At 47.6% G+C, this 20,158-nt stretch overlaps 1 protein-coding gene across 1 annotated transcript in view; it reads left to right on the top strand.

Annotated features, from left to right (window-relative positions):
• Positions 1-20,158, top strand: part of LOC137619178 (zinc finger protein 721-like) — a 177,023-nt gene that overhangs the window by 53,516 nt on the left and 103,349 nt on the right. The window contains exon 3 of the mRNA XM_068349363.1: positions 9,252-9,335. The gene's annotated coding sequence lies outside the window, so the exon portion shown is untranslated. The remainder of the gene's footprint in view (positions 1-9,251; positions 9,336-20,158) is intronic.

Raw genomic sequence — 20,158 nt, forward strand, 5'->3', positions numbered from 1 at the left:
GAGCCATCGCTCGGCAACGCGCCATCGCTCGCCAACGCGCCATCGCTCGCCTACACGCCACTGGTCTCCCGATCACCAGCGCTCGTCCTTTCAACCGCGCTCGCCCTCACCTGCGCGCCCATGCGCACTTTCGCCTGCGCGCCTTCGCACCCACATGCATGCACGCCCACGTTCGCCCGCGCGCGAACCAACGATTTGCCATCGCGCGAGCGCCAGGGTGATTTCGACCGCTATTCCCGTCGGGTTATCGCAACACGGGTAAACTGGCGAGTCTTCTGGGGCGCATACTTCCAGTTCACGATCTTCTCCCCGTAAACGCAGAGCATGACACATACAAGAGCGTGAAGAATCTTCAGAGAGGTCTGGGCAACATTCTTCTCCTTCCTTTCAGGCAGGCCCCATCATCTCTACTCCTCAGGATCGTTCGATTCCCTTTCCCCTAGCGGGAGTCGCTGACACTGCGTCTGTCAGCCGTCAGCAGAGGAGGTACTTCGAGATCATGGGGGAACCTGGTTTTAGCCCTTCCTCTTCATCATTCCGTGGAAGGTCCTCCCCAGGGAGTTCTTCTCTCGAGAAGTTCTCCGCCCGGCTGGTGACTTTCTCGTCTTCGGAGATCTTAAGCCAGAAGAAAGCCTAAAAGTGTGCCATGCGGGCCACTTCGTGGCTGGTTGTCTGGCTTGGATCTCTGGGCATCCTGTTGCGATCCGAGAATTTGTTCAAGGAGAGCTCCAGGAAGGTCATGGAAACTTTTCTCCTCTCGGGCACGAGCACCTCGTTTCCCGGCTTACCAAGTTTCCAACTTGTGGGCAAACTCGATGTTGAAGCATTGAGATGCAGTGACCGAGAGGTTCCTCTCGGAAGTCCCAACCATGGATGTCGGCAAGCTCAGACACTCTTCCACTCTTGGAAAGACCTTGTTTTGAGCCCAAGGACAGGGAACGGACAGCTGAGAGGCGGAGAAAGCGAATCATGGTTCGCTCCTTCATAGACGCTTGCATCCAGACCCTACAAACCTCCAGCGCCTCAACAACAACAGTCTCGTCAGCCTAGGACATCGGAACCAGCCCCTGCAGCTAAGACAAGGTGTCTAAACAGCAGCCCCCTCCTGTCAGAGGCAGTAATCCTGAGGGAGCGGCCGAGGCCGCAAACGCTAGGATTGGCAACCCCCCTGCATGGTCCCCAGTGGGGGGATGCCTAAGGTTGCGCGCTCAGGTGGCAGCAACTCGGGGCCGATTCCAGCACGATCTCCGTGATCAGCCAAGGATATCGCGTCCCGTTCTTTACATCTCTACCTCCACTGACAGCGAATCCAGTGTCGCTGAGCTCCTATGCCATGGGATCGGCAAAGGGGCTAGCCCTTCGGGCAGAAGTCGAGGCCATGCTCTAGAAGGATGCTCTCCAAAAGGTCATTGACGGCTCCCTCCCCCTGCTTCTTCAGTCGACTCTTTCTTGTAAGAAAGCGTCTGAAGGCTGGAGACCTGTCTCGACCTCTCAGCCCTGATCAAGTTTGTCGAACAAACTTCATTCAGCGTGGAACAGCAGAGTCGATCAGGCTTGTAGTGAGACCACAAGACTTCATGTGCACACTGGATCTGAAGGACGGGTACTTCTAGATCCCAATCCATCCGTCTTCCAGGAAGTACTTGAAATTCAGCCTAGACAACAAGATATACCAGTTCAAGGTGCTGTGTTTCGATCTCTCCACAGCACCGCAGGTGTCCACCAGAATGTTCACCCTGTTATCTTCATGGCCACACAGGAGCGGCATCCGTTTCCTTCGCTTTCTGGACGACTGGCTAACCCAGGCAGTCCTGGAATCGACCCTTCCTCAACACCGAGACAAGCTTCTGGGACTTTGCCAAGATCTAGGGATCATGGTAATTCTCGAGAAGTCTTCTCTGCTTCCATCTCAACAACTGGGATATCTAGGCATGATATTAAACTCCGATCTCCAAGCCTTCCCATCAGATGACAGGATAGCAAGGCTGAGGAGAGTCGCAGAACCTTTCCTCAGACGAGGAGAGCTTCCAGCCCAATCTTGGTTATGCCTCCTAGGTCACCTTTCCTCCTTGGCCAGGCTAGTTCCAACGGCCTCCTCGGGATGAGATCCCTGCATTGGCGGCCCAGGTCCCGGTGGAATCAAGACAACGATTCCCCGGACATTCTGGTCTCTTTGGGACCTGCGGAACGAATGGACCTGCAGTGGTAGTTAACCTATGGAAACCTTTGCAAGGGAATGGATCTTCTCTTCCTTCCCCCGCATTTGATGCTGTTCTCGGACTCGTCAAAACACGGGGGGGGGGGGGGGGTGCACGTTCTGAATCAGGTCTATGGTCAGAACCAGAAGAGTACCTCCACATCAATCTGCTAGGAATGAAGGCCGTATTCTGGCCCTTCAACACTTCCAATAGACCCTGGCGAGTCACTCCGTGAACGACAACTCCACGGTAGTGGCTTTTTTCAACGAGTTGGGAGGTACCTTTTCATAACAGCTTTCTCATCTTGCAGTAGAGATACTGTGATGAACCAAAGTCCACTCAATACCCTATCGGTTCGCTTCATTCCGGGCAAAGGAATGTGCTCTCCGACAGTCTGAGCAGGGCCTCACAGATAGAGAGTACCGAGTGGTCTTCGGACCCCACCTGGTAGCCAACAAGTCCTGACCTTGTGGACCTGTTTGCGACAGCCTTGATTTTCAAGCTGCCACTGTACTACTCCCAGTCCCAGACCCCAAGGCACTCTGGCAAGATGCCTTCCTACAACGGTGGGACAACATCGACGTCTACGTCTTCCCACCGTTCTGTCTGTTGAGAAGGGGGCTCAACAAGACCAGACTATCGGTCAACCTGTCGATGACTCTGATAGCTCCGCTTCGGCATCATGCAGAGTGGTTCCCGGAACTTCTGCATCTCCTGACGGAACTCCTGAGAGAGTTTCCCCCACGACACGAGCTACTCAAACAACCACACTGCAACATCTACCACAAGCCGTAGCATTGCTTCGGCTTCACGCCTGGAGACCATCCAGCATCTCCTCACAGAGAGAGGCGTTCCGCAACAAGTTGCAGAGCGGATGTCTCGACACCTGCGAAAGTCATCCGCAGGGGTCTACCAGGCAAAGTGAAGAGTCTTCTGTGGTTGGTGTTGTGGGAGAGGTACCTTTCCCCTTGATGCCACTATTCCAGCAATAGCGGAGTTATTGTATATCGGCGGGAGGAAATGCGCCTTTCGCTCTCGGCGGTGGAAGCCTATCGCTCAACCTTAATCCTGGCCTTCAGGCTGAAAGGAATAGATATTTCCTCATCGCTAGATCTTTCTTCGCTCATACGAAACTATGAACTTACCTGCCCCCAGTCGGAAGTGAGACCTCCTCCATGGAACAGTGGTTCGGACTCTTAGGGCTCTTAAGAGATCTCCCTGCGAACCATTATGCCAGGCTTCTGATCGTCACCGGTCTTGGAAGACGGTGCTCCTGCTCGCTCTGGCCTAGGCCAAGCGTGTCAGCGAACTTCATGGTCTCTCGTACGACGTTGCCCATTCAAGAGGATAGGTGGAGGTAACGTTCAGGTTCGTCCCTGAGTTAGTTACTAGACTCAAAATCTTGGGTTCCCGGACCTTCGGTTCGACTCCTTCAGGATTTCAAGTCTCCGTTCTGTAACAGATGACCCAGACCTTCTCCTACTATGCCCAGTAAGGAGTCAAAGGGGTTATCTTAAAGAACAGCTGCAGTTTGTCCTCGCGTGCAAGCCCTGTTTGGGAGCACAGGGAGGACGGAGAGGAGGGTCATCAAGAATGCCTTTTCAGCCTGGATTCAAAGGGTCATCCATGATGCCCTGAATCCAGACCCTCCACCGTCACGTCGCCTTACAGCACACGATGTCAAAGGCATCGCAACGTCCCTGGCCTTCAAGAGGAACTACTCTTGACGCAGGTGTTTCAAGCCGGAGTCTGGAAGCGTCAAACGACCTTCACAGCCCACTACCTGCAGGACGTGACCCACAGGAGCCTTGATACGTTTTCTATCGGGCCTGTGGTGGCTACACAACAGCTGGTCTAACCTCAGGCTCCTTAATGGACAGGTAGCAGAAGGTTGAGGGCATTGTTACCCGGTTTTAGACTGCATGAATGAAAGAAGTATGTCTGGGCCTTACTTCTTTCTTCATCCTCCCCTCTCTTGGGGAAAGCAGCATCCTGGGTTCTCTGCATAGCTGACCTCAAACCTCTGCAGGTAAACCATGCTTCCTTGTGTTCCTAGTATTAAGTTAATACTGTCACGTCCCCCATACCCTGACGAGGTGGTATTGGGAACGTCGTAGCCTAGAATTCCAGCTAAAGGACTTCAGGTTGACTTCCTAGGACAAGTCACACTTCTTCCGTCCACACACAAGCTTATATAGGCCGCACGTTTCTTGCGTAAGAAACTTGCGAGGTGCAGGGACTTTTTCTCGAGTGCTGCTCACTCGGATTCTGAGTCCCCGGGTAAGCCAAAGCCAGTAAGGCTGGGGACTTTCCACCCTACCTAAGGGTAAGTCACCCTATGTAAATAGCGTGGTTTGTATTTCAGTTACGGAACAAATGACAAATTCAGAGATAATTTGTATTTTTCTTAACCATACAAACCTTACCTATTTACACATATTTGCCCACCAGCCCTGTCCCCCAAGGCAAGTTCTACCTCTAAGTGAAGTGAAGCAGTTCACCGGTGTGTGAGGGGTGGAGGGGTAGCTAGCTACCACTCCCCTACCCCCTTGCTAACTAGCGCAGGGGTAATTAACCCTCGTTAAAATTCTAATGGCTCGTCATTTCAGTTACGCCGAAAGTAAACCCCTATGTAAATAGCTAAGGTTTGTATGGTTAAGAAAAATACAAATTATCTCCGAATTTGTCATGTTTCTGAGAATTCTTATCTAGACTTAGTCACACTGCTAGTATCACACAATCTCACAGATTGCTCAGGCCACTGACTGTGCTTTGCACAAATTATTTAGGGAAGTATCAGGGTTTCTCCCTGTTACGTGTGAGTCACATACGGGAAAACCCTGGGTCCAAGACCATCCAGTTGGTTTGTACTTAACCTCCCAAAGGGGTAAGTCAATTCTTATAAATAGCAAGGGTTTGTATTAGTGTCGGGATAAATGACAAATTTTATAAGTAATTTGTCTTTGTTCCGTAACTGGGATACAAACCAATGCTATTTAGAGGGGTAATACATTCAGCGAAGCTGAAAGGACGAGCCATTAAAAGTTAGTGAGAGTTAACCACCCTCACTGCTAGTTAGTGAGGTGGGGGGGTGTAGCTACCCCTCTCATTCACACAACTGAGAATGTCCTTCCCTTTGCTTTTGGCTAGGATGGAGAACGGTTGTTAATGCTCTTCCTCCTCACCAATTTAGACAGCCATTACTAACTTTTTGTGCTTTTTCTTTTCATTTTGTTTGTGTGTGCATCCCTGCAGCCATGCGTACCTCCCCTGGACCCGAGGGCCGGTCCTCCGGAACTTTATGTCCGCAGAGGATACCGATCCCCACCATTTGTGTCCGACCTGTCGGGGGCAACGGTGCGATATAGACAACAACTGTAATGAGTGTAGGGAGTGGTCTGCCTCCCAGTGGGAGAGGTTTGGGCGATGGCGAAAGAAGAAGTCTAAAAGGGATTCATCTCCTTTGAAGGTTTCCTCGAAGCAGAAGAAACTCAAAGCTTCTTCTTCCGCCCTACCGACCTTCCTCTAAAGATTCTTCTCGTCCGGTTTCCACCGGGGAACCGCTGAGCAGTAGCGCAGGCCCTTTAACTCCTGGACAACCTCGGTCCTTGAGAGACGGTGTTGCTTCCCCTAGCAAAGTAGACTCGTCTCTCCCCCCGGAAGAGTCCTTGTCTCCTCCTTGTCCCTGGGATTGCCCGGTCTGACTTCCTAGGAGGTGTTACTGCATCTTCTTCAGTGAGGGGCAGAGGACTGCGCTCCCCCTCCTCGTCGACCATCCTTCGGGGTTGGAGCAAAGTCCAAGGCATGTCTCTCCTGCGGAACGAGAGAGATCACCCATAGAGACTTCTCTTTGGAGGCCTTCTGACGATCAGCTTGCTGATCAACCTGCGCCTGCAGAGGCTCTTCCTTGTGGTCGTTACCCTCACCGAGCCCGTCTTCCTCTTCGCCTCAAAGGAAAGAGACGTTTGTTTGGCTCTTCAGCATATGGGCAACAGTCTTCTTCGGAGGATTTTCCTCCTGGTTCGTCTGGTTCATGACCTTCACCCGTCTCTTTGGACATGCTGCGGTCTCATTGTTCACCAGCCTTGCTGTGTTCTCCACATCTCCTACTCATCATCGAACTTCAATGACTTGCCGTCGGGCTTGCCTGCTGCTCGTCGATCGCCTTCTAGGATCTGTTCGCGATCTTCTCTGTGACTGCTCGTCCTTCCAAGGGTCACATCCCTGTTTCTAGTCACCGCTCGACAGCTCGTCGATCGTCTGCTTGCCAACCTACAGCTCGCCGATCTCCAGCTTGCCGATCTCCGACTCGCCGATTGACCACTTGTCAATCGCCAACTCGCCAGCAACCTGTTGCTTGCTCCTCTCCAGCACGTCAGTCCTCGCCAACTCGTCGGTCCTCGCCAGCGAGACAGCCTTCTTTGGCTACACATCGTTGTTCCCCAATGACTCGCTGCTTTCCCAAAGAGGGAAGTAAACGTCAGCAGCGCGCTGCTCGTCAACGCCGACGCATCGATCGCCCAGACAATCTTCTGACGCTCAGTCACACCAACAGACGAGTATGCGTGATCGTGGTTCTGCTGCATAACAGATCATTGATCGTGTCCCCGATCAGTGCCAGCGTTCACCAGACCTCCAACTCTCCTTGGAGCATCATCAACCACGATAGGAATGGTTTGCTAGGCCTTTTACTTCCCCAGCTCTGGAACTTCCCGAGAGACAGAAGTTTCCCCTTCATCGTTCTCTTCCCTACAAACGCAGAACATCGCTTTCACCGGGGAGACCAGAAAAAGTCAAGCTTCAGGAATTCAAAATTCCTAAAAGACCACCGCCTGACAGATTCCTGTTTCTCGAAAGGAGACAACGATCCCACATCCTTCTTTGCAGACGAGACTCCTGTTCGGGGTCCCTCTTCGACGTTCCCTTCATGTGAAAATTTTGACAGCGCCTCCATCGGCCAGCAACCGTGGTTTGGAGCCTTGGTTAGGGCAGTTACCCAAGCCGTTATGGCAGGTATCCCACCTGCTCGGCCCTTGGGAACTCCAAAGATTCCTCTAGAGGAGTCTTTCTCTACATCTTCGGACCCAAGATGAAGATCCACGGTTCCTTCCAGACAAGAAACTGCGGTTTCTTCCTCTACCCTGAAACGGAAGAGAGGAGTCCCCAACGAAGTAGCGTCATCTAGGATCAAAAGCTACTTCAAAGAGAAGCCCAGTTATGAATTAGGAAATTACATTTTATGGTATAATTGGATAAAGAAGTCCCTACCACACCCTTACTTCATGGCAAGTAACAGAACAGATTGTGTTGGGAGACTGACCCCCATCAGAACTTCTAAGGGGAGGTCAAGTGTTGCTATTCTCACTTCTCCTCGCCCTCCTGCTCCACTTTCTTTGACCCAATCGGAGTATTCTCGTAGGGAAGAGTCCATATCAGACTCTTTCTGGCCTTCCCTCATCGAGGAAGTCCCGCGAGAATGCAGAGTGGTTTGGAACCCGTAAAAGAGTCCAGTCTTCCCTCTATGGGTGACCATCAGAAGCTGTTTCCAGCTAAAACTTCCGTCCTTCAGACTTTCTTCCCTCCAAGGAAGGAGTCGAAAGACTCGAAAACTCGGCCAAAGTCCTTTTCGAGGATTTCTAGACCCGCAGAGGGCGTCAAACAATCCACATCCGCCCTCGACATCGACCACGCCCCATCTCGAGACGATGTCTCGTGAGTGGAAGACTGCGACCCAGCTGCCAGTCCTTTATCTGGAGCGGAACAGAGGGAGTCAAAGCATGCCTTTTGGCAAGTTCTAGCATGCGTGAGGTCCATCAATGGATTAGCAGATCCAGCGATGGGTCCTCAGGAGGCAAAGAACATAGTCCTGTACCTTGTCTTTTGCATTCAGAAGCCCCCAGAGTCCAGTGTGACTTTGCCCTGGTCTCAGAGACTGATGAGTGCCTGGCAGAATGTTTCTACCCAGTTCTCTGACTCCTCCAGTTCCCTTCGTTCGGGCTCGTCCTCGAAACTCCTCCCACCTCCGGGTGTCCAGCAGAGGAAGTATTACGAGGTCCTTGATGAGCCTCTCCTGGCGCTTCATCTTCACCATTTCTTGGAGGAACTTACGAAGGGGGTCTCTGTAGAGAGACTCTCCGGGTTTCAAGTTTCCATCTCAGCTATAGAGATCCTCAACCAAGAGATCTATGGTTGGGATCAGTGGGAAAATTGTGCAGACCAAGGAAAAGGAAGAGGAAAAGAGGAGTTCCTGAAGTCACCGATTCGTCAAAGGTAAAGCTACCACCAGTTAGGGCGTCAAGGACAAGGTCGAACCTTTCCGGTTCTCCTTCCTCCGCTCGTTTGGCTTATCATCACCGTTGCCGAGAGTATCACGTGAGGAGGAGTCCATTCTAGACTCTCCCCTACGATCTTTAGAGGAGGACCTGCCCCATTCAGGCTTTCAATGCTGGAAACCTATCTTTCTCCTCGTAAGGAGTCTAAGGACACCAAGACGTTGCCTAAGTCCTCTTCGAGGACAATTGGACCCGCAGAGGGGGTCAGGACAGTCAGCCATCCTAAACCCGACCACGACCCCCTCCGGGACGAGTTACCTGCGGTGGATGACGGAGAATTCACTGCCATCCCTGCTTCAGGAGGAGAACAGAAGTCAGTTCACGCCTTATGGCACGTTCTGACTTTGATGAAGGCCCTCAACAGGTTGTATGACCTAGAAATGGCTCCTCTGGAGGGCAAAGACACAGTCTTAGGTCGTGTCTACGGCACTCAAAAGCCCCACTAAGTCCAGTGCAGTCTTGCCCTGATCTCAGGGTCTAAAGAGTGCTCGACGTAAGATTGCTTCTCAGCTCTCCGAGTTCTCCTCCTCCTCCTCCCTTCTGTCAGGCTCATTTTCCAAGCTGGATATATTACTTTCGCCGAAGTAATATATCGAAAGTAAAGAGCTCAAGGTTTGTATAATTAGGAAAAATACAAATTGCCTCTAAATTTGTCTTAATATGAATGTAATGTTTATGATTCAATATATACAATTTATATTGTGATTTGCTTCTTTTCTAGGTGATGAATGGTGAAGATACCCAAAGGGAAGAGTATCCCAAGATATCCCCGAGACTTGCTTAGGAATCCCACTGGCCAAATACCGTGAGTAGCATTGTAACTGTGTTGGTAACTGGTAGATTAATGGTTAGCTCATGTTTCAAGACACTTCAGAGATCAATACTACATTCATGCAAATGAAAAACCAAAGCCTTACATAACATTATACTTTTGATTTCAATTGGGCAACTTGGTACGTACCAAGGGGAGAGAAAAGTTTCGCTTATACGGAGAAGGGATTTGCGTCAAGCTGGTTTAAGAAATACGCGTTTTGTATCCCATAATGAATTGAAGGTGTGAATTGTTCCGACACTCCATACAAACCCTTTTGCTCTTTATAGGAAATATACTTTTGGTGTAGCTAGAAACTAACCATAAGACTTTTAGCGAGCTATAAATACCGACCGCTAGTTAGTGTGAAGGTAGTAGCAGCTACCCTGTTCACACACACACCTGTACTATACCGTCAGTTTTGCTTTTGACTCGGTGGAGTGCAGACATAATATCTCTCTCTCTACCATTAACAAACTGGCTTTTGACTTTCTTTGCTTTCTCTTTTCAGGTGTGCTTGGTTTTTTGTGGATCTCGTCATGCAGATTTGTCCTGGTTGTGAAGGTCGCCAATGCAGCACCTTCATGTCCGCCCTTGACACCGATCCCCATTCCCTTTGTCCTGCTTGCAGAGGTCTCTTGAAATGAGTGTTGGCAGTGGCTGTCCTCCGAGTGGGTGAGATTTGGAAGGCAGCGTAAAAAGTCCACAAGGGATTCTACTCCCTCAGGGTCTTCCTCGAAGGTGAAGTTACTCTGACTTCCTTCTCCGTCGGCTCAATCCCTCCACGGTGACTCTGCTCACTTGTTCTCCTCTGGAGGACAGTCAGGTTAGAGCGATAGACGTTTGAGCCCCTGGACAACCCTTGGGTTTAGAGGACGCCGCTTCTTCCCCCCGCATTCCACCGAAGGAGAATGTCTGTGTTGATGATCTTCGACAACTTTGGCCTTCCTTAGGGATTGTGGGTCCCCCTTCAAAGAAATGGCTATAGGACCTGATTCAGGTAGGGACGCAGAGGAAGAACACACCTGCTTTCTCCGAGGTTAACTTCGGTCCTCCTCTCCGAGACTCCAAAGGTAATGTACTGGCAGAGTCTCTGTTGCCCTTTCCTGTAGCCACCTCCACAACTGCTTGTTCACCCTTTGTTCATGTCGCTTTGGGGTAGGAACAAGAGCAAGTGCAGACTAGTACTCTTCAGAGATTCCATTCGGGAAAGCAAAGTGCCACTAACCCAGAGTCTGACGGTGATTCGTATCAGCTCGTAGATTATAACCCAATACGCTCAGTGTCTACAAGTTATGACAAACCAAGTCGCTGTTCTTAAAGGTGAGCACTTCTCTCGTTCGCGAGTGAGACTTATCTCTCTTGAGCGGTTGCCTCCATGGGCTTTTATGAAATGAGTGGTAGACATATCCATGCCTATTTCCAGCCTTTCGTAGCATTGCTTTGCAGAGCAAGACGATGAGGGGGTCCGAAGATTGTGTTCAGTCTCTCGGCCCCTCGTCGTTGTGTCCGCAGGTCACAACAGAACTTTTCTAGTTTTGTTAAGCCAGGACCTTGGTGCCCTATGCTTGGGGTTTCTTCCTACCCTTCCTGCTGTGCGCACACACACAGGATCACACTATCCTTCTGCGATTCCTAATGCTGGCACGTTTAAGTCTGCTCATCTAGCTCTTGCTGGAACGTTGGCGAGTGTTCGTGCCTTGCTACATGTAGCTTTGACTCGTGGGCAATTAGACACTAGTCTAGTGAGACAGTCATGGTCGTGCACCCTTCCAACAAATGAGGTGCGAGGGTGAGCTCATGTTGCTGACGAAGGTCTGTGCGATACCTTCAGTTCTCATTTACAGTCTCGTAGAGAGCTGCATGCAAGCTCTACTTCGGTAGCCCGTGCATTCTCTGCTCCGGTCCCCTCTGATGGTCCAGGACTTTGTCAAAGTATAGGGGCTTGAGAGTCTCAGTGATGGGACGGGCAATGGCGGAGGGGTGATCATCCACCTTGGCAGGTTCAACCATACTGCTAAGCCCAGTTATGAGAGAACAAACCGAGACTGGACCTCTATATTAATACAGTATTACTATTAGTTATTTTTTATTTTATTTATTCTCTTAAATAGAGAGGATATTTTCACATTTGTTATTCCTGCCTGCATAGATGAATGAGAGAAGGGATCACGGTTTGGAGGTGTTTGCATTCAAAGCTATATGTGAGAGCATTGTATGACGTCAGCCATTCCGAAGATGGTTTGGTCCTCTTTGGTGGAACTAATCTCAAGAGTTGGGTCATTGCAATCCAGGGGGATCCAATTCTTGGGCGTGGGACTCTTGGCTTCTGACTGAAAGTTCACCATTACAGATACAGGGGGGATGATTTTATGTTTTCATGGCCTTAGTCCTAACAGGCTGGTTTAGCTTACAGTTGTGCCTCTGTATCTGTTTTTGGTTCTATCCCACAGGTAGGGTATGGAGTGGACCATCTGGGAAGTATGCTCGCACTGTACCAATGATGGAGAATGTAAATATCCTTTCCAACGCATAATACTTTGTTAATATTCTCAAGCAGGATGAACAAACACAAACAAACATCCCCTCGATATGCTGACAACCACGCGGCAGTGTTGACGACTTCTGCTAGTGCCGGTAATGAAAGTCTTCCTGACTCTACTCCTCTGCTGTAGCCATTTCTTCCCTTCCTGTTGACGACTTAAGGATAAAAAAAGATCACTCTGTGGAAACCAATACCTCCAGTGTTTATACACTGGATCCATTTATTCCACCTTTCCCTGATTATTATTATTATTACTTGCTAAGCTACAACCTTAGTTGGAAAATCAGGATGCTATAAGCCCAGAGGCCCCAACTGGGAAAATAGCCCAGTGAGGAAGGGATGGTACGAAAAATAAAATATTTTAAGAATAGTAACAACATTGAAATAAATATTTCCTATATAAACTATAAAAACTAACAAAACAAGAGGAAGAGAAATTTGAGAGAATAGTGTGCCCGAGTGTACCCTCAAGCAAGAGAACTCTAACCCAAGACAATGAAAGACCATGGTACAGAGGCTATGGCACTACCCAAGAATGCCAGGGGAATAGAATATCCGTCAGTCAAAATGAAAATTTACAAGTTTTGTATTGTGCAGGAATTGCTCGCAATATGAACATTTATTCAGTCTTTTGAAACCTTTTGGAAAGATTGAAAGAAAGAAGTTAAAGCTGTGAAAAGATAAGCAAGATTTTTAGGTTTACATTACTTAATATGATTCCTCCAAAGCTAAGATTGCTAATTTCTCCCGTCACATGAAAATCCACAGCCTCAAAAACGTTATCTTCCGATATATTACTTTACTTTGACGGCTGCTTTTCCAGTCCCATAGAGCAGGGGAACCCCACTCCCTACAGAACCTTCACTGTTGTTTTACCTTGTTCGTTCAGAGTATTTAACGTTTCATATCGCGCATTGTTCATTTACTGTTAAATCGTCACTGTTGTATGACTTGAAATAAGAAAGTCTTCCGTATCCTCTTAAAAGCCTTAATGTCTTCAATCATTCAGATGTCTCGTGGGAGCTTATTATACAGTCTCGGGGCCGCATATTTAAAGGCTCTGGAGCCTACATTAGACATATATCTAGGTTCCAATAGTTTGCAGCCATCTGTAACTATTCTCGTGTCGACACGATTCGTTGGCTGTGCAATATGTAGCAATTCTTTTAAGTATTTTGGACGACCTGTTCTGATAACTTGGTGGGTTATTGTACATATTTTAAATTCAATTCTCGCTTTAATTGGCAGCCAGTGTAAATCGTTTAGTATAGGGGTGATCCTTTCTCTAGGTGGGACACCTTTTATCAGTCTTGCTCCTCTGTTTATTATGTTTTGTAATTTCTTAAGTTGCACTTTTGGTAAATTGTAATAGATGGAGTTGCAATAGTCAATCCTGGTAATAACACAGTTTATCACAAGTTTCTTTACAGAATTTTCGTCCAGGTACTTTTTTATAAACGCAATATTTCTTGGATGATAACCAGCAGTTTTTATTACATTATTTATTTGAGCATTTAGAGACAGGTTACAGTCAAGAAATATACCTAGATCTCGAACTTTACTAGATATCGGCACTGAGTCATTATTTATGTTCATTTGAATATCACCCAAGTTTCTCACGCTGTTTCTCTTACCCACCACCATGAATTCAGTTTTGTTCTCATTTAATTTTAGTTGGTTAAATGTCATCCATTCTCTGACACTATCAGGGATTCAGTTTAGAGTTTCAGTAGTGTCATCTATATCATTTATGGAGAAGTAAAATTGTGTGTCATCCACAAATAGTTTGATGTTCACACCATGCCTTTGTAGTATTTTTGATAGACCAATAGTATAGTTGCAGAATAAGATTGGGCCAAGTACACTCCCCTGGGGTACCCCTCTGTTTAAGGGTTCATATGATGAATAAGAGTTTCCAATTTGTACACAGTAATTTCTACCAACTAAGTAGTCTTCATTGATTACATCCATAATAAAATAACTTAAAATGCTAAGATATTTAACACTTAAGGAGTTGAAGAACATGTGAATAATAACGATTATTTAGCAAACTCTATCCAAAGAACTCCTAGATATGCAAGAAGATTTCCTATTAATTGGAGACTTCAATGCACACAATCCCCTTTGAGACACTAATTGTGTTGGTGTTGATACAAATGGTTCCAAGGTTGAACAACTAGTGTGCACTTATTATTCCTCAATGGACTTGACTCTTTGTTCCAACCATATTGTTGATAGACTTGAATAGTACATCCTCGACGACTTTTATAGCACCGACCATTTTCCTACATTAGTAACCATATTCTGATGTACAGCAAGTCCTTTCACTCAGCGTTATAACATAAGTAAATCTGACTGGGATAAGTTCAAACTTTATACAAGTCAAGGACCCCATTCAATTATTCATAAATTTTCAATATTAAACTTAGCCGGTGATCATATAGCTGTCAGCTCTGCTGCCCGACAGAAAAACCTAAGGACAAAATACGCCAGCGATCGCTATACAGGTGGGGGTGTACATCAACAGCGCCATCTGTCGAGCAGGTACTCAAGTACTCCATGTCAACACAGAATCAATTTTCTCTCTGTCGTGCCACTGGCAAGACCTACTAAATACGCTGTTACTAACTGGATTTGTTTTCACAACTATTTGGTGAAGTGCACTATTCCAGTTTTGAGCTTTCGCTATGCAGGGGTTTTATCTTCATTTCAAAACTTGAACTCGTTTTGGATAGATTTAATTATGGTGACAAAGAGAGTATGGACTCTCTTTCACTTTTAAATGGCCGACCCTTCCCTTAGACGGAAGTGTGTTTAGGTTTTTAGTAATTTTGCTTAACACGTTATAGATCTATATATTTTATATCTCTCCGCCTTTATTAGGCCTCTTCGATTAACTTTCCATTTATTATAAACATATAAAAATAAATTTTTATGTTTTGTTTATATGCGACCTTTCCTGATAGTAGACGGTCCTAACTTGGAACCGAAGTTAATCAACGTTGAGCCCGTTATATCGTATTTAACCTTTAAAGAATTTAAAACTTTTTAAATTTAATGTTTTATGAAAGAATTTCTTTGATAGTCTCGTACTGTTTTCAAAGATGAACTAACGTTTAGTTTTTTAGTCTACGCAGTTGTTGACGTTCAGGACGTTCAACATGCGCTCTATCGTTACGATAGAGAGAGAGTGTATCACGGTTTCACTTTGCAGTAAGAGTAAACCGATTCTGGCGTTTCGTTCATTCTTTCTTAGCTTAAATGGTTTAAATTCTAAATTAAAGGAACTTTTTATTTGGAAAACCTTTCAGTTTTTTCCTTTAGCAAATAACATGTTTTGACGATATATAATTGGGCTCTTCTCTCAGGTGCGAAATCAAGAGAGAAAGAGAGAGAGAGATAGAGACGGAGGGAGAGAGAGGAGAAAAAACGTTTCGTTCAAGCGGGTAACGTTGTTCTCGTTTTACTCTCCTCTCTAGTCGCTGTACGGGGAAGAAGGTAAAACGTTTCTAGGGTTTTATTCTTGTTCCCAGGCTATGTGCGGTGAGAGATTGTAAACGTAGTTTATTTGAACTAGTGTTTAGTCTCTTTCCCAGCCACTGAATTCTTTATCTTTATATATGTTTTCTGTTGCATTATACGACTGTTTTCGCAATTACTACCTTTTAATGAAGGGTAGGATTGCGTGTTTCAGGTAGAAATCAGTAAAAGTTTCGATTTCAGTGAAATAAGTGCAAAACAGAAAATCGAAGTGATAAAGTGATATGCGCAAAGTGTTACAGTGTTGCGTCCGAGGGTTCGTCTGTTCGTGCCTGTCGTTCACCTAGTCCGGGACCTCTTGCAAGCTCCCAAGCCCAGGGGAGAAGTAATGTCGAACGACTTATGGGTTCGTCAGGCCTTGATCAACGAACAGACGTTTTTCCCTCCGTGGTTTCGGGCGTATCTACCCAAGATCGCCCCACCCACACAAAGACGAGAGAGCCCATTTACTTCTCGTCTGCGGAAGAGGTTTCTCGTAAGAAACCTTGGACCAAGGTCTCGCAGCTTATTAAGTGCAAGTCGGTCTCTTCCGCGCAAGTCCAACGGCCCAGGTGTAGCCACTGGGTCAGTTCGGACTCTCTGCAGTCTTCCGATGACTGCACACCTCCTAAGAGAGGTAAAGCGGTACCGCAACAGGCAGTAACACCGTCTGTTGCCGCACCTGCTGCTGTAGACCCTAAGTGGTCTTTGCTACAGTCTATGCAGACACAGTTAGCATCTTTTTTGCAGGAGTATCGTGCGGAGAAGGTTGACGCTGCACCCGTTAGCCTACAACCTACCACGGTTGTGCGCCCAGCAGACGCTGTGGCTGCTTTCTCCCACACTCCAGCTGTGAGAGCTCCTCCACCCATGCGCAGTCGACCCTGCCAGACGCATGCTGACGTTCACAGACGCACGGAACCCTCCGTTGACGTGCGTGTGCTACCACAACAACAGGAGGGTGGAGTTAAGCTGCCGTGTTTTGACACGGTGCGTCAGCCTCCGCAACCCACTGTGGTTACCGCCACTCGCCCGCAGTAGACTAGTCAGTCAGGAGTTGAGGCTTCCCCACACAGCTTTGGTTGTTGCCAGCTCACAGACTGTCAAGCAGTTACATGACGTTGCCTTCTGGTCTGCTACTAATGCACCAGTGCTGTATGTCCTCACGCACCTGTTGTGGTTGACAGTTCAGTTTTTTGACAGTTCACAGACTGTCAAGCAGTTACATAACGTTGCCTTCTGGTCTGCTGCTAATGCACCAGTGCTGTATGTCCTGCTGCTCCTCGTTCGTCTCACGTCAGAACTTACACTAGGCCTAGCTACTTCGAAGCCGTTGTTGTTAAGCTAGTGCTCTCTCGCTCTCCTAGAGAGCGTTACGTTGGCTAGGCGACTGGTTTTTGCACCAGGAGGAGTTTTAGGGATACAGCCTTTTGATTTCCCTTCTTTTTAACTGGCTTATAGAGCGAGAGTCTGATAGGACACGAGAGAAGTTCTCGGCTTGGGAGTTCATGCCTCTGCCCAGGTGGACTTCTCAATTCTGGTAGACTCGCCCAGGCGCCTAGCCAGGAGACGCTCCAGTTGTTTACAGGTCAACTTCTCAACTTTTGTCGAGCCTTTGAAGTTTTGCTGTACTATTATGTCACACATAACAAGGCTTCCAGGGATGGTAAATGGTTCCGCTTCAGTCGCTAACCCCGTCTGTTGCCACACCTGCTCCCGTAGACCCTCAATGGGCTTTGCTGCAAGACATGCAGTCCAAGCTTGTGTCCTTGATAGAGGACTTAATACAGAGAAGAACCTTCTGGCCAACAACCTTCCTACCGGTTGGTTGTGCGCCCTGTTGAAGCTGAGGTATCCTACTCGCGTCTGCCAGTTGAGGTGGTTCCTCCACCGATGCGACCCAGTGTGGGTTGCCAGTCGCACGTTGACGTTAAGCGACGCTCGGAGGTGGTTGTTGACGTTCAGTGTGTCACTAGGAAGACGTTCAACAACCAGCAGAGGTGACTTGTTGTGACGCAGTGCGTCAACCTCAGCAACCCGGTAGGGTGTTGACTGCACAACCCAGACAGTCTAGACAGTTTCGGGTTGACGCTGTACTTCCTCGCGTCCCCATGGTTGTTGACAGTTCACAGACTGTGCAGCAGTACCATGATATTGCGTCCGGCTCCGTCACGCATCCACCAGTGCGACCGGATTCAGCGAGTCAGACGTTGCCCACTCCGTTGCCGTTTCCTCATCAGTTTCGGATGAGGAACCCTCTGATGAGGACGTTGCTGAACAAGACGATCAACCCCCAGCCCTGCTATCCATCCAGAAGATGCTGAAGAAGGAACGCTGCCCAGTCAGGCTGTGGATGAGTCTGGTAGGGACACTGTCATCCGTGGATCAATTTGTGTCACTAGGAAGACTACACCTCCGTCCTCTTCTATACCATCTAGGTTTTCACTGGAAAAAGGACAAGACGCTAGAAGCGGTCTCGATCCCGGTTTCCGAAAAGATAAAGTCTGGTCTGACTTGGTGAAAGGACTGTATCAACCTTAGAGAGGGTCTTCCCCTGACTGTTCGGACTCCCAACCACGTTCTCTTCTCGGACGCATCGGACGTAGGCTGGGGTGCGACATTAGACGGTAGGGAATGCTCGGGATTATGGAACTCGAGTCAAAGGACAATGCATTTCTACTGCAAGAAGCTACTGGCAGTACGTCTGACCTGGAAAAGCTTCAGGTCTCTCCTTCAAGGCAAAGTGGTGGAGGTGAACTCGGACAACACTACGGCTTTGGCGTACATCTCCAAGCAAGGAGGGACCTACTCTCTGACATGGTACGAGATCGCAAGGGACCTCCTCACCTGGTCAAAAGGTCTAGATATTTCACTAGTAACGAGGTTCATCCAAGGCAACTTGAATGTCATGGCAGATTGTCTCAGTCGGAAGGATCAAATAATTCCAACAGAATGGACCCTCCACAAGGATGTATGCAAGAGACTTTGGGCCACCTGGGGCCAGCCAACCATAGATCTCTTCGCAACCTCGATGACCAAGAGGCTCCCAATATTTTACTCACCAATCCCGGACCCAGCAGCAGTTCATATAGATGCCTTTCTACTAGATTGGTCACATCTAGATCTATATGCATTCCCTCCGTTCAAGATTGTCAACAAGGTACTGCAGAAGTTCGCCTCTCACGAAGGGACAAGGTTGACGCTAGTTGCTTCCCTCTGGCCCGCGAGAAAATGGCTCACCGAGGTACTTCGATGGCTAGTAGACGTTCCCAGAACACTTCCCCTAAGGGTGGACCTTCTACGTCAGCCACGCGTAAAGAAGGTACACCAAGGCCTCCACGCTCTTCGTCTGACTGCCTTCAGACTATCGAAAGACTCTCGAGAGCTAGAGGCTTTTCGAAGGAGGCAACCAGAGCGATTGCTAGAGCAAGGAGAACATCCACCCTTAGAGTCTACCAATCAAAGTGGGAAATCTTCCGAAACTGGTGCAAGTCAGTATCCGTATCCTCGACCAGTACCTCTGTAACTCAAATAGCTGACTTTCTCTTATATCTGAGGAAAGAACGATCTCTTTCAGCTCCCACTATCAAGGGTTACAGAAGCATGTTGACATCAGTCTTCCGTCACAGAGGCTTAAATCATTCCAACAATAAAGATCTACAGGACCTCCTTAAGTCTTTTGAGACCACGAAGGAGCGTCGTTTGGTTACACCTGGTTGGAATTTAGACGTGGTACTAAGATTCCTTATGTCAGACAGGTTCGAACCGCTACAATCAGCCTCCCTGAAAGATCTCACCTTTAAGACTCTTTTCCTGATATGCTTAGCCACAGCTAAAAGAGTCAGTGAGATTCATGCCTTCAGCAAGAACATCGGATTCTCATCCGAAACGGCTACATGTTCTACAACTTGGTTTTCTAGCCAAACACGAGCTGCCTTCTCGGCCTTGACCAATATCGTTCGATATTCCAAACTTATCGTATGGTTGGAAATGAACTAGAAAGAGTCTTATGTCCTGTAAGAGCTCTTAAGTTCTATTTTAAAACCTTTACGAGGCCCGTCTGAAGCTTTATGGTGTTCAGTTAAGAATCCATCTTTGCCTATGTCAAAGAAGGCTTTATCCTATTTTATCAGACTGTTAATACGAGAAGCTCATTCCCATCTGAATGAGGAAGACCAAGCTTTGCTGAAGGTAAGGACACACGAAGTTAGAACTGTCGCAACTTCCGTGGCCTTTAAACAAAATAGATCTCTGCAAAGTATATTCGACGCAACCTATTGGAAAAGCAAATCAGTGTTCGCGTCTTTTTATCTTAAGAATGTCCAGTCTCTTTACGAGAACTGCTACACTCTGGGACCATTCGTAGCAACGAGTGCAGTAGTGGGTGAGGGCTCAACCACTACAATTCCCTAATTCCATAACCTTTTTTAATCTTTCTCTTGAAATGTTTTATTATTGTTTTTGGGTTGTCCGGAAGGCTAAGAAGCCTTTCGCATCCTACTTGATTTGGCGGGTGGTCAAAGTCTTTTCTTGAGAAGCGCCTAGATTAGAGGTTTTGATGAGGTCCTTTAGTATGGGTTGCAACCCTTCATACTTCAGCTCCTAGGAGTCGCTCAGCATCCTATGAGGATCGCGAGGCTCAGTAAGGAAGACGTACTTAAAAAGGCAGAGTAATTGTTCAAGTCGACTTCCTTACCAGGTACTTATTGATTTTATGTTTGTTATTTTGAATAACTGCTAAAATGAAATACAA

This window comes from Palaemon carinicauda, chromosome 25 (genome assembly GCF_036898095.1).
Source record: "Palaemon carinicauda isolate YSFRI2023 chromosome 25, ASM3689809v2, whole genome shotgun sequence".
Taxonomy (NCBI): Eukaryota; Metazoa; Arthropoda; class Malacostraca; order Decapoda; family Palaemonidae; genus Palaemon; species Palaemon carinicauda.